Source organism: Phyllobates terribilis, unplaced genomic scaffold (genome assembly GCF_046119375.1).
Source record: "Phyllobates terribilis strain yellow unplaced genomic scaffold, ASM4611937v1 Scaffold_9__5_contigs__length_417890890, whole genome shotgun sequence".
In the NCBI taxonomy this organism is placed as follows: Eukaryota; Metazoa; Chordata; class Amphibia; order Anura; family Dendrobatidae; genus Phyllobates; species Phyllobates terribilis.
Genome location: NW_027362769.1, coordinates 112,992,426 through 113,003,243, shown reverse-complemented (window position 1 = coordinate 113,003,243; position 10,818 = coordinate 112,992,426). Strand labels below are relative to the sequence as shown.

General features: G+C 42.7%; 1 long non-coding RNA gene across 2 annotated transcripts in view; it reads left to right on the top strand.

Moving 5' to 3' along the window:
- The first annotated feature begins 1,033 nt into the window (after positions 1-1,033).
- Positions 1,034-10,818, top strand: part of LOC141160869 (uncharacterized) — a 31,878-nt gene continuing 22,093 nt past the window's right edge. Inside the window, exon 1 of one of the 2 annotated variants that reach the window (XR_012250553.1) lies at positions 1,034-1,110. This is a non-coding gene — a long non-coding RNA (uncharacterized lncRNA). Of the gene's footprint in view, positions 1,111-5,192; positions 5,295-10,818 lie in introns of those variants that run through there. The other variant, XR_012250552.1, reaches the window with a different exon arrangement.

Below are 10,818 nucleotides of genomic sequence, written 5' to 3'. Positions count from 1 at the left end.
ACTATACATGCATCATATTGTAACAGGTCTGGGAGGTGGAACCTCTGAGCAACTATACAAAGGGGCAGTCCTTGTAAGGAAGCGGGTGGCTCCCAGGGTAGGCGGGCAAGTAGTCACAGCTAGTGACGGGGACAGTCTCTGGGTAGAAGGGCAGGAGGTCACGGCAAGTGACGGGGACAGTCTCTGGGTAGAAGGGCAGGAGGTCACGGCAAGTGACGGGGACAGTCTCTGGGTAGAAGAGCAGGAAGTCACGGCAAGTGACGGGGACAGTCTCTTGACAGGCGGGTGGTCACGGCAAGTGACGGCTAAGCCTCCAGATAGGCTAGCAGGCAGGTAGCAGGAGGACGCTCCCAGGTGAGCGGGCAAGAGTCTCTGGACAGGCAGGTGGTCACAGCAAGTGACGGCTAAGCCTCCAGATAGGCTAGCAGGCAGGTAGCAGGTGGACGCTCCCAGGTGAGCGGGCAAGAGTCTCTGGACAGGCAGGTGGTCACAGCAAGTGACGGCTAAGCCTCCAGGTAGGCTAGCAGGCAGGTAGCAGGTGGACGCTCCCAGGTGAGCGGGCAGGAGTCTCTGGACAGGCAGGTGGTCACAGCACGTGACGGCAGAGCCTCCAGGTAGGCTAGCAGGCAGGTAGCAGGTGAGCGCTCCCAGGTGAGCGGGTAAGAGTCTCTGGACAGGCAGGTGGTCACAGCATGTGACGGCAGAGCCTCCAGGTAGGCTAGCAGGCAGGTAGCACATGAGCGGGCATACAGATCCATAGACAGACTGGCAGGGCTGGTAGGCAGACTGTCGGACCGCAGGAATGTAAGCAGATAGACAAGTAACAGGCAGGTATCAAGCAGGAATCTGGCAGGTATCTGGTAACGGGACCTGAGGGCTGATGCAGAGTGATAGGCTATGCAACAACATTGCTCGGGCACCTCCATTTTGGAGGAGGTGCCTTATATATGGTGAGGTCCTCCGGCCATTGGCCGGGGACTCCTTAGGACGGCGCGCGCCGCCCCTTTAAGAGAGGGGGAGCGCACGCGGGCGCGCCCTAAGCACAGTGGCCGGGAAGCAGCGCGCGCTGCCAGCAGAGTGAGAGGAAGACGCCGGGCACGGAGCGGAGAGGTGAGGGGAGCAGTGTCCCTGCCTAGCAGGAGGCAGGGACGCCGACGCTACACATATACACTATATACAGCACACACAAGCACAATACATGCACCATATACACTGCATACATCACACACAACACTATACATGCATCATATACACTATATACAGCACACACAAGCACAATACATGCACCATATACACTGCATACATCACACACAACACTATACATGCATCATATACACTATATACAGCACACACAACACTATACATGCATCATATACACTATATACATCACACACAACACTATACATGCATCATATACACTATATACAGCACACACAAGCACAATACATGCACCATATACACTGCATATATCACACACAACACTATACATGCATCATATACACTATATACATCACACAAGCGCAATACATGCATCATATACACTATATACATCACACACAACACTATACATGCATCATATACACTATATACATCACACACAACACTATACATGCATCATATACACTATATACATCACACACAACACTATACATGCATCATATACACTATATACAGCACACACAAGCACAATACATGCACCATATACACTGCATACATCACACACAACACTATACATGCATCATATACACTATATACAGCACACACAACACTATACATGCATCATATACACTATATACATCACACACAAGCGCAATACATGCATCATATACACTATATACATCACACACAACACAATACATGCATCATATACACTATATACATCACACACAACACAATACATGCATCATATTCACTATATACATCACACACAACACTATACATGCATCATATACGCTACATACATCACACACAACACTATAGATGCATCATATACGCTACATACATCACACACAACACAATACACGCATCATATACACTACATACATCACACACAATAAACAATGCATGTATCATATACATTATATACATCACACACAACACTATACATGCATCATATACACTATATACATCACACACAACACAATACATGCATCATATACACATCACACACAACACTGTACATGCATCATATACACTGTATACATCACACACAACACTATACATGCATCATATACACTATATACATCACACACAACACAATACATGCATCATATACACTATATACAGCACACACAAGCACAATACATGCACCATATACACTGCATACATCACACACAACACTATACATGCATCATATACACTACATACATCACACACAATACATGCATCATATACACTGCATACAGCACACACAACACTATGCATGCATCATATACACTATATGCATCACACACAACACTATACATGCATCATATACACTATATACATCACACACAACACTATACATGCATCATATACACTACATACATCACACACAACACTATACATGCATCATATACACTACATACATCACACACAACACTATACATGCATCATATACACTACATACATCACACACAATACATGCATCATATACACTGCATACATCACACACAACACTATGCATGCATCATATACACTATGTACAGCACACACAACACTATACATGCATCATATACATCACACACAACACTATGCATGCATCATATACACTATATGCATCACACACAACACTATACATGCATCATATACACTATATACAGCACACACAAGCACAATACATGCACCATATACACTGCATACATCACACACAACACTATGCATGCATCATATACACTATATACATCACACACAACACTATGCATGCATCATATACACTACATACATCACACACAACACTATACATGCATCATATACACTATATACATCACACACACAACACTATACATGCATCGTATACACTGCATACATCACACACAACACTATACATGCATCATATACACTATATGCATCACACACAACACTATACATGCATCATATACACTATATGCATCACACACAACACTATACATGCATCATATACACTATATGCATCACACACAACACTATACCTGCATCATATACACTACATACATCACACACAACACTATACATGCATCATATACACTATATGCATCACACACAACACTATACATGCATCATATACACTATATACATCACACACAACACTATACATGCATCATATACACTATATACATCACACACAACACTATACATGCATCATATACACTATATACATCACACACAACACTATACATGCATCGTATACACTGCATACATCACACACAACACTATACATGCATCGTATACACTGCATACATCACACACAACACTATACATGCATCATATACACTATATACATCACACACACAACACTATACATGCATCATATACACTGTACACATCACACACAACACTATACATGCATCATATACACTAGATACATCACACACAACACAATACATGCATCATATACACTATATACAGCACACACACACAACACTATACATGCATCATATACACTGCATACATCACACACAACACTATACATGCATCATATACACTACATACATCACACAACACAATACATGCATCATATACACTGCATACATCACACACAACACTATGCATGCATCATATACACTATGTACAGCACACACAACACTATACATGCATCATATACACTGTATACATCACACACAACACTATACATGCATCATATACACTGTATACATCACACACAACACTATACATGCATCATATACACTATGTACAGCACACACAACACAATACATGCATCATATACACTGCATACATCACACACAACACAATACATGCATCATATACACTACATACATCACACACAACACAATACATGCATCATATACACTATATACAGCACACACACAACACAATACATGCATCATATACACTATATACATCACACACAACACTATACATGCATCATATACACTATGTACAGCACACACAACACTATACATGCATCATATACACTATATACATCACACACAACACAATACATGCATCATATACACTATATACATCACACACAACACTATACATGCATCATATTGTAACAGGTCTGGGAGGTGGAACCTCTGAGCAACTATACAAAGGGGCAGTCCTTGTAAGGAAGCGGGTGGCTCCCAGGGTAGGCGGGCAGGTAGTCACAGCTAGTGACGGGGACAGTCTCTGGGTAGAAGGGCAGGAGGTCACGGCAAGTGACGGGGACAGTCTCTGGGTAGAAGGGCAGGAGGTCACGGCAAGTGACGGGGACAGTCTCTGGGTAGAAGAGCAGGAAGTCACGGCAAGTGACGGGGACAGTCTCTTGACAGGCGGGTGGTCACGGCAAGTGACGGCTAAGCCTCCAGATAGGCTAGCAGGCAGGTAGCAGGAGGACGCTCCCAGGTGAGCGGGCAAGAGTCTCTGGACAGGCAGGTGGTCACAGCAAGTGACGGCTAAGCCTCCAGATAGGCTAGCAGGCAGGTAGCAGGTGGACGCTCCCAGGTGAGCGGGCAAGAGTCTCTGGACAGGCAGGTGGTCACAGCAAGTGACGGCTAAGCCTCCAGGTAGGCTAGCAGGCAGGTAGCAGGTGGACGCTCCCAGGTGAGCGGGCAGGAGTCTCTGGACAGGCAGGTGGTCACAGCACGTGACGGCAGAGCCTCCAGGTAGGCTAGCAGGCAGGTAGCAGGTGAGCGCTCCCAGGTGAGCGGGTAAGAGTCTCTGGACAGGCAGGTGGTCACAGCATGTGACGGCAGAGCCTCCAGGTAGGCTAGCAGGCAGGTAGCACGTGAGCGGGCATACAGATCCATAGACAGACTGGCAGGGCTGGTAGGCAGACTGTCGGACCGCAGGAATGTAAGCAGATAGACAAGTAACAGGCAGGTATCAAGCAGGAATCTGGCAGGTAACTGGCAGGTATCTGGTAACGGGACCTGAGGGCTGATGCAGAGTGATAGGCTATGCAACAACATTGCTCGGGCACCTCCATTTTGGAGGAGGTGCCTTATATATGGTGAGGTCCTCCGGCCATTGGCCGGGGACTCCTTAGGACGGCGCGCGCCGCCCCTTTAAGAGAGGGGGAGCGCACGCGGGCGCGCCCTAAGCACAGTGGCCGGGAAGCAGCACGCGCTGCCAGCAGAGTGAGAGGAAGACGCCGGGCACGGAGCGGAGAGGTGAGGGGAACAGTGTCCCTGCCTAGCAGGAGGCAGGGACGCCGACGCTACACATATACACTATATACAGCACACACAAGCACAATACATGCACCATATACACTGCATACATCACACACAACACTATACATGCATCATATACACTATATACAGCACACACAAGCACAATACATGCACCATATACACTGCATACATCACACACAACACTATACATGCATCATATACACTATATACAGCACACACAACACTATACATGCATCATATACACTATATACAGCACACACAACACTATACATGCATCATATACACTATATACATCACACAAGCGCAATACATGCATCATATACACTATATACATCACACACAACACTATACATGCATCATATACACTATATACATCACACACAACACTATACATGCATCATATACACTATATACATCACACACAACACTATACATGCATCATATACACTATATACAGCACACACAAGCACAATACATGCACCATATACACTGCATACATCACACACAACACTATACATGCATCATATACACTATATACAGCACACACAACACTATACATGCATCATATACACTATATACATCACACACAAGCGCAATACATGCATCATATACACTATATACATCACACACAACACAATACATGCATCATATACACTATATACATCACACACAACACAATACATGCATCATATTCACTATATACATCACACACAACACTATACATGCATCATATACGCTACATACATCACACACAACACTATAGATGCATCATATACGCTACATACATCACACACAACACAATACACGCATCATATACACTACATACATCACACACAATAAACAATGCATGTATCATATACATTATATACATCACACACAACACTATACATGCATCATATACACTATATACATCACACACAACACAATACACGCATCATATACACTACATACATCACACACAAGCACAATACATGCATCATATACACTATATACATCACACACAACACTATACATGCATCATATACACTATATACACTGCTCAAAAAAATAAAGGGAACACTCAAATAACACATTCTAGATCTGAATGAATGAAATATTCTCATTGAATACTTTGTTCTGTACAAAGTTGAATGTGCTGACAATAAAATCACACAAAAATCATCAATGGAAATCAAATTTATTAACCAATGGAGGCCTGGATTTGGAGTCACCCCCAAAATTAAAGTGGAAAAACACACTACAGGCTGATCCAACTTTGATGTAATGTCCTTAAAACAAGTCAAAATGGGGCTCAGTATTGTGTGTGGCCTCAACGTGCCTGTATGACCTCCCTACAACGCCTGGGCATGCTCCTGATGAGGTTGCGGATGGTCTCCTGTGGGATTTCCTCCCAGACCTGGACTAAAGCATCCGCCAACTCCTGGAAAGTCTGTGGTGCAACGTGACGTTGGTGGATGGAGCGAGCCATGATGTCCCAGATGTGCTCAATCGGATTCAGGTCTGGGGAACGGGCGGGCCAGTCCATAGCTTCAGTGCCTTCACCTTGCAGGAACTGCTGACACACTCCAGCCACATCAGGTCTGGCATTGTCCTGCATTAGGAGGAACCCAGGGCCCACAGCACCACCATATGGTCTCACAAGGGGTCTGAGGATCTCATCTCGGTACCTAATTGCAGTCAGGCTATCTCTGGCGAGCACATGGAGGGCTGTGCGGCCCTCCAAAGGAATGCCACCCTACACCTTTACTGACCCACTGCCAAACCGGTCATGCTGACGGATGTTGCAGGCAGCAGATCGCTCTCCACGGCGTCTCCAGACTCTGTCACGTCTGTCACATGTGCTCAGTGTGAACCTGCTTTCATCTGTGAAGAGCACAGGGCACCATTGGCGACTTTGCCAATCCTGGTGTTCTGTGGCAAATGCCAAGCGTCCTGCACGGTGTTGGACTGTGAGCACAACCCCCATCTGTGGACGTCAGGCCCTCATACCACCCTCATGGAGTTGTCTCCTGGTGTACTGGCCTGTCTCCTGGTAGCGCCTCCAGCCTCTGGACACTACGCTGATAGACACAGCAAACCTTCTTGCCACAGCTCGTATTGATGTGCCATCCTGGATGAGCTGCACTACCTGAGCAACTTCTCTGGGTTTTAGAGTCCGTCTCATGCTGCCACGAGTGTGAAAGCACAACCAACATTCAAAAGTGACCAAAACATCAGCCAGAAAGCATTGGTACTGAGATGTGGTCTGTGGTCCCCACCTGCAGAACCACTCCTTTATTGAGTTTGTCTTGATAATTGCCAATAATTTCCATCTGTTGTCTATTCCATTTGCACAACAGCATGTGAAATTGATTGTCAATCAGTGTCGCTTCCTAAGTGGACAGTTTGATTTCACAGAAGTTTGATTTACTTGGAGTTATATTCTGTTGTTTAAGTGCTCCCTTTATTTTTTTGAGCAGTGTACATCGCACACAATCACAATACATGCATCATATGCACTACATACATCACACACAATCACAATACATGCATCATATACACTATATACATCGCACACAATCACAATACATGCATCATATGCACTACATACATCACACACAATCACAATACATGCATCATATACACTATATACATCACACACAACACTATAGATGCATCATATACACTATATACATCACACACAACACTATACATGCATCATATACACTATATACATCACACACAACACTATACATGCATCATATACACTACATACATCGCACACAATCACAATACATGCATCATATGCACTACATACATCACACACAATCACAATACATGCATCATATACACTATATACATCACACACAACACTATACATGCATCATATACACTATATACATCACACACAACACTATACATGCATCATATACACTATGTACAGCACACACAACACAATACACGCATCATATACACTATATACATCACACACAACACTATACATGCATCATATACACTATATACAGCACACACACAACACTATACATGCATCATATACACTATGTACAGCACACAACACTATACATGCATCATATACACTATGTACAGCACACAACACTATACATGCATCATATACACTACATACATCGCACACAATCACAATACATGCATCATATGCACTACATACATCACACACAAATCACAATACATGCATCATATACACTATATACATCACACACAACACTATACATGCATCATATACACTATATACATCACACACAACACTATACATGCATCATATACACTATATACATCACACACAGCACTATACATGCATCATATGCACTATATACATCGCACACAATCACAATACATGCATCATATACACTATATACATCACACACAACACTATACATGCATCATATGCACTACATACATCACACACAATCACAATACATGCATCATATACACTATATACATCACACACAACACTATACATGCATCATATACACTATGTACATCACACAGCACTATACATGCATCATATGCACTATATACATCGCACACAATCACAATACATGCATCATATGCACTACATACATCACACACAATCACAATACATGCATCATATACACTATATACATCACACACAACACTATACATGCATCATATACACTATATACATCATACAGCACTATACATGCATCATATGCACAATATACATCGCACACAATCACAATACATGCATCATATACACTATATACGTCACACACAACACTATACATGCATCATATACACTATATACATCACACAGCACTATACATGCATCATATGCACTATATACATTGCACACAATCACAATACATGCATCATATACACTATATACATCACACAGCACTATACATGCATCATATACACTATATACATCACACAGCACTATACATGCATCATATGCACTATATACATCGCACACAATCACAATACATGCATCATATACACTATATACATCACACACAACACTATACATGCATCATATACACTATATACATCACACAGCACTATACATGCATCATATGCACTACATACATCACATACAATCACAATACATGCATCATATACACTATATACATCACACACAACACTATACATGCATCATATACACTATATACATCACACAGCACTATACATGCATCATATGCACTACATACATCACACACAATCACAATACATGCATCATATACACTATATACATCACACACAACACTATACATGCATCATATACACTATATACATCACACAGCACTATACATGCATCATATGCACTATATACATTGCACACAATCACAATACATGCATCATTTACACTACATACATCGCACACAATCACAATATATGCATCATATGCACTACATACATCACACACAATCACAATACATGCATCATATACACTATATACATCACACACAACACTATACATGCATCATATACACTACATACATCACACAGCACTATACATGCATCATATGCACTATATACATCACACACGAAATGCATCATATACAGGTGCTTCTCACAAAATTAGAATATCATCAAAAAGTTAATTTATTTCAGTTCTTCAATCCAAAAAGTGAAACTCATATATTATATAGAATCATTACAGAGTGATCTATTTCAAGTGTTTATTTCTGTTATTGTTGATGATTATGGCTTGCAGCCAATAAAAACACAAAGGTCATTATCTCAGTAAATTAGAATAATTAACAAAAAACACCTGCAAATGCTTCCTAAGTGTTTAAAAAGGTCCCTTAGTCTGTTTCAGTAGGCTCCACAATCATGGGGAAGACTGCTGACTTGACAGATGTCCAGAAGGCAGTCATTGACACACTCCTCAAGGAGGGTAAGCCACAAAAGGTCATTGCTAAAGAAGCTGGATGTTCACAGAGTGCTGTATCCAAGCATATTAATGGAAAGTTGAGTGGAAGGAAAAAATGTGGTAGAAAAAGGTGCACAAGCAACCGGGATAACAGCAGCCTTGAAACGATCAAGAAAAGGCCATTCAAAAATTTGGGGAGATTCACAAGGAGTGGACTGCTGCTGGAGTCATTGCTTCCAGAGTCATCACACACAGAAGTATCCAGGACATGGGCTACAAGTGTCGCATTCCTTGTGTCAAGCCACTCATGACCAATAGACAACGCCAGAAGCGTCTTACCTGGGCCAAGGAGCAAAAGACCTGGACTGTTGCTCAGTGGTCCAAGGTGTTGTTTTCAGATGAAAGTAAATTTTGCATTTCATTTGGAAATCAAGGTCCTGGAGTCTGGAGGAAGAGCGGAGAGGCCACAATCCAAGCTGCTTGAGGTCTAGTGTGTAGTTTCCACAATCAGTGATGGTTTGGGGAGCCATGTCATCTGCTGGTGGAGGTCCACTGTGTTTTATCAAGACCAAAGTCAGCGCAGCCGTCTACCAGGAAATTTTAGAGCACTTCATGCTTCCCTCTGCCGACAAGCTTTTTGGAGATGGA